The sequence below is a fragment of the Olea europaea genome, chromosome 20 (genome assembly GCF_002742605.1).
Source record: "Olea europaea var. sylvestris chromosome 20, O_europaea_v1, whole genome shotgun sequence".
Lineage (NCBI taxonomy): Eukaryota > Viridiplantae > Streptophyta > Magnoliopsida > Lamiales > Oleaceae > Olea > Olea europaea.
In genome coordinates, this window is record NC_036256.1 from 1,545,059 (window position 1) to 1,551,163 (window position 6,105).

Genomic DNA, 6,105 nt, shown 5'->3' on the forward strand with positions numbered 1-6,105 from the left:
GTAAAAGGTACTATTGACCTTTGAACATGGATGATTGTTCATCAAAATCCCGCAAACGTACGAGTTCATTGTATAAGCAATAATCGTAATGAGAGAGTTATCGTCCCACAAGGAATAATGATCAATTATTGTACATTTGATATATTTAAATTCGTGTTTGGAACAAAAAGACGATTGATGAATAACTAACTAATTTCTGTAACTAAAACTTGCAAAATCAATGAAAGTTGGTTTAAAATTCAAATAAGTGAACGTATTGGATTTTCGACGTCATTAATCAATTCATAGTTCTAATTTTCAACCAGTAATAATTATCTTAATTCATGCAATTGTAACGATCGATAATTTCACTATTATTTATTATTCTTCCCCAAGATATAATAAACCCATGGTTACCACGAGACGATCTTATTTCTAGTTCGAATTCATATGACAAACATGCATTGATATTTAGGATTATCACTCACGATCGCACACGTTATAAATGTTATTCCTAACATTTATTACCGGTGTGTCCCAATAATAATGTTTTACTTATAGTGAGTTTTTCAACACTACGAACAAACAGCTTATTGTCCTAATGGTGCGCAAATATTAAAACAATATAAATAGGCATATTAATGGAATCACACAGCAAGAATTAAGATAAAAACACAAGGTTTAGTGCAAAATGGTGCAAAATTTGGTGCTGGGTTGGAGATGGCCTTATTCTCCCATTTTTCTTCCTTCAAGTTGGCTGCCACTAAGATTGAATTTCAAAGCAAAGGCCCAAGAATTCTTCTCTTCCTTTCTTCCCACAGCCTGCAATGCATGACTTCCAACGCCAACTTTTATTTTCTTCCAAGCTGCTACCTTATTTTTTTATTCTTTCCTCAACAGCCTAAATTTTTTTCCCCAAGAAGCTCCAAGCTGCTACCTGAGGAAATTACATGATATCAAGGCTTTAAACATCACAGTTCAAAAATCAGGGTTGAAGTTTCATTATTCAGAAATCAGGTATTGATTTAATAATTTAAATATTAAATATTTCACTCAAATTCAATTTCAACCATAATTCATTTCTCTCTCTACCATCTATATTTTCTCCCTTCTCTCTACCACAAAACACCACTGTCGCCATCGGCAGTGGTGATTCACGATGGTGGTGAAGCTCTAAAGCAACCTTACCGATGACTATTCTGTTTATTTTCTCTCTATGGTGTAAGGCAGAGATAGCGTCGTGATAATATGGTGTGGTGTGCTACGCGTTTGGCCTTCCTCTGCCATCTTTTCCTTAATCTTTCTCTCATAGTCTCACTTTCTTTGCGTGTTTTTTGAGTATGGATTAAAGGGTTTTTGTCTCCAAGATTTTCTCAAAACTGCTGAAACAAAAGGAAGGCAAAGAGGCACAAATATTGCTTGCGTGTACTTACTTTCATTTTCCTGCAAAACCAAAGGTTCAATTCTTGTTTCTGAAGCTATATTTTATACAATTTACTAATTAGATTTGATTTTGGGGAAGAGTAAGGCTGCATTTGGCGCCATAAGCTTGAATTCATTGTTTAGAATCAGGATTATGAAAATTTTAAAACATTAATTACCAAAACCCCATTTGTGTCAATATGACAAAAGGGGATTTTAATTGTGTTTTTTTTTTTTTTTTTTTTTCAATTTTTTTTTTTTCCCTTTTGATATATGGGATATTGCTACTGGATTAAGTTTTTAAAAATGGAAGCAACAATGTTAATGTATCTTCAGAGCTAGTTTTTCCTTTTCACCATTCAAAAGGGCAGCATCAAGTGGGGTATAGTGTAATTATAGTGATACTGGTGGTAGGCATGTGCCATTGCTACCTATTGCCTAGTACCTTCTAGTCTTCCTTTGTGGGGAAAGTAATGTTGATTTTTTGATTTAGTACATAGAAGTCATTAGACAACTTGTGTGGTGGTGTGGTGCAGTCGGGCATTGTATTTTGGTGATCATTTTTGTTGTTGTTGGTTGAGGACGAGGTGTAATGGTGACTGTGACCAACTATTTGGTTGCTCTATGACCAAGTATTAGTAATGAAATGGGATTGCGGGTGGAGTTTTTGGTGTGTGTGACCAATGATTTGGCCTGTGATCTTTAAAAAAATAATCCGTGACTAATAAATGTGAAAATATGTGATTCATAGATAAATTGTGACCAATAATTTGAATGATCCGTGACATCAAAATAATCTGTGATCTACAAAATTTTTGATTTGATACCACGAAATAATTCATGACAAATTAATTTAAGGATACGTGATCAGTAAATAAATCCATGACATATAATTATGAATTTGTAACCATTAATTGTATAACTGTGACTTTATTATATTTATTTAATAAATATTTTTAATTGATTAAATATATACCTGAATTTTGAATTTTTAAATTATATTTTTGAATTGATGAAAATAATAGGATTATGAATTTTTTTCCCTATTTTCTCCCCTCGAATGCGTGTGGAATATAGCCATATATATTTTGGCAGCCCTATTATTTTTTTATTCCAATCCAAGGCCCAATTGTGTGTGTTGTATAGTTATAAAAATGGGAAAAATTCATATATGCCTCAGCACAGAAAACTAATTCGCAATTTACTATGTGATGGGAATGTTTTTAAAAAATAGTAATTATAATATTAATTATTTTTAATTATACTAACTTCCCAAAATATAACCCGAAAGCCATGTTGTAACTAATCCAATTTGAATTCAGCCAAATTCACGTTCTGCATTTCATGACTTCCAAAATCAAACATGAATTTTTGGCACAGATTATATTTTGAAACATCATCTTCTACAAATATAGTTAAAGATACATTTTTGGAGAAGTGGTTGCTGGTTTTCGATTTCTATTTCGCACCAGATATGTTAAATTGCTCTTTTGGGATTTGATTACAATATAGAAGATGATTTGCAAGAAATATATGTGTACAACGTATTTGGTAACGAAATAGGAGAATCCATCTTTACAAAATTAATCTCCATTTCTCTGTGTGTGTATGATCTCTTTTATTTGAATATATACATAATGAACTATCTGATTTTTGCGAAATTGCACCAGAAAACACAATGAAATCAGGCATGGAATAAATTTCTGCTGGAGATCTATGAATGATCAATTCAGTGTCTTGGTGGGCGATTTCGACGAGAGAATCTGGACAGATAATTTTGATTACAATAGGAAATAAGATCTCGGTAGTTGAGTAGAACATGTTTTGATTACTGGACAGATAACTTTGATTACTGGCAGAGGCAGCAGTAGTTGAGTAGAACATGTTTCAAATGATAAGATCTCGGTCTCCCTGTTCGAGTTGATGATGATGGTTTAGCAAAATCTAAATTCGTTGTTTCTGATGAATTTATTAACCAATGATTTGTTTTACTGTAACTTCTTTTGAAAACAGAAAGGTTGATTTAAAGGTAACTAAAGGGTCCGCCTCTTTATCTTTTTCCATTGATCTAATCCTGAAATTAGTAGGAACAAAGTTGTTTTAGATGGTTGGGAAATAGTTTTGTTTACTAACTATAATTTGGTTCATTGGAATTATGCGCTGTTATTGAAACATCAAATTAGATTATTCATTCACAGATTTGAAACCAATAATTCATTTTATTTAAATTTTTCAGTCCGTTTCCTATATGTTAAAATTTGGCCAATGCACATGATTTCCATATTGTTTTAGAATGAGGACAATAAGTACCTTGAGAATGCTCTCATATTGTGTCTAGATCTTAAATTACAGTTTAAAATTCGATTGTATTTATGGAGGCTGCTGGCCATTCTCTAGTACTTGGAAACATAACAAAATAAGAAATATGTGTCTATTGTACGAATGATTTCATTCATCCAAAGACGTTCTTTTTGTGTTTGAAACATGTTGCGTATTTGCTATCTACTTATGCTTTGTTGAAATGAAAATTCGGTCATGAATATATTTTAGCTAATGTTTTCGTATAAATTAGTTATTTAACCTAGTTTTTCACTAAATTTAAATGACATTGTAGCATATATACACCATCGAACATTGCACCATAATACTATATAAATTATATAATAGTCAATCAATTGTGAAAAATCATCAATAGCAATGTCACATACTATGTAACATTTATAGCAACAAACATTTTAATAGATAGTGTATCATATATAACAGAATGCAACTACAGATTTCGAATTACCATTTACTTCTTGTCTTTTTTTTTTCCCCCATATATCACATAGTCCATTATATTACATTTGTTACAAAAAAAATTTCATAAGATATGTGTTACATATAATCGTAATGGCAATCGCATAAGGATAAAAGAGACGGCTTAAACTTTTTATCACGTTATACATTATTTACAGCAGCCCAACACCTGATAATAAATCATGTGAAATTTCAAAATACCGAGATAAACATATCATGGTATACACTAATTTTTCATATATCATAGTTCATGTTATATTGCTGTATTTAGAGTAATAGATTGAAAGTAACCAATATTATATTTAGATTTTTTAATTGTATACAATCATAAATAATACATATAAATGTATCAGCCCATACAACATGTGACACATGTTTGAAACTACATTTCAAATTGTACAAAGAAAGTTTTTATATATACAATTCCTCAAATACCTGATTGTACAATGTATTAACATGTAATGTATGAAAAGTTCGAGTCAATTGTAATCAAATAATGGAATGTACCAAAGAAAATTAAAATCATAGATTTTGAAATAATACATCCAAACTATAAAAAATAGAGATACGACACTAATATGCTCATATCAAATCAAGTAAAAAAGGGAGAAAAAAAAAGTATAGACGGTAATGTATTTTGACTCCGTGAATCATGGAGGTGATTACTGTCAATTAAATATGATCTTTTTTTGAAAGTATTGAATATGATATTTAGTTGATGACTTTTGAGGAATTGTAATAAATTGTTTTGTATATTAATTGGAGTTAATTACTAAAAATAGTGCTATCACGTTAAAATAATAGTTTTGAAATATGTAATTACAATATGAAGCAATTTGAGAATAAGAAAGATGTAATAGTAATTCTGGAATTTTGTTTTTTTCATTGGGTTATATACGAAAATTACCCAACAAAATAATTCCAGCCCACTTTGGAATGTTGAATTAGGAATTCATTGTTAATGAATTTGAGTCCAAAACTTAGGCCCATTTAATTTATTATTCTTTTCAAGTCCTCCACTTTCAAAGTATGAAATTTGATCTCGGAACTTTACATCGAATAGCTAATTAATCCTTCATCCCTTTCCAAATAGTGCATCACTAAAAACACAAAGATTAGCCTAAGTTAAATAGAAATTAATAATTTGAAGATGTAAAAGTTTAGAAATATGGCTTAAATAAGTGCACAATTTGTACTTGTCAATGACTGCAAGTTATTCCTTCACGTCCTCCTAATTTGTGTTTTTGCCAACATTCTAGAGCAGTATCCACAACATTTATCAACTTTTCAACTATATATTTCATTAACATTTATCGAAATCTTTTTTTTTTTATTATCATAATCTTTGTAAAACAACCCCTCAGCCACATACCTTAGGAGAAAAACTTTAGGAAGATGGTTTTATAACAAACATGTGGTAGAACTTACTACTTAATCATGACACCGGACTCGAATCACTCAAATCTCAACATTTCAACATTTGAGATGATAAGAGAGAGAAAAAAGTGGATGGTAGGATCTACTTGAATCACGATATGTCATTGAGATTCTATATAGAGAATTATAACATTTTCAACACCAATTCAGGCAATTTTAAAGGGCGTTCAATTTTTAAGATCTTTTAAATACTCCTTTCTTAACGCAGAAATTATATCCAATAAAGATAGCAACCAAGTCCGAGTTCGTCGTAATGTTCAGTCTAACGTAGTAATTGCGCAAAATAAAGGGAGTGAAGTATCCCATGGACTACAGTAGAAACATCCCATCAGCAGTGGACTGCTTCCAATAGAGTCCACAAATGTAATTGGTAGAATCATGGACCAGTTTAATTTTTTCCATCTACTTGCATAGATTGACTAAGGGCATCACATGCATAGATTGAATCTGTGACCTCTTTCTTGCATA

The 6,105-nt window shown here is 30.9% G+C and overlaps 1 long non-coding RNA gene across 1 annotated transcript; it reads left to right on the forward strand.

The window, feature by feature from the left end:
* Window positions 1-1,022: 1,022 nt before the first annotated feature.
* LOC111369361 lies at window positions 1,023-3,462 on the forward strand. The gene is made up of 2 exons (XR_002698109.1): window positions 1,023-1,436; window positions 3,072-3,462. It is a non-coding gene; the product is annotated as an uncharacterized LOC111369361 (long non-coding RNA).
* The last annotated feature ends 2,643 nt before the right edge of the window (window positions 3,463-6,105 follow it).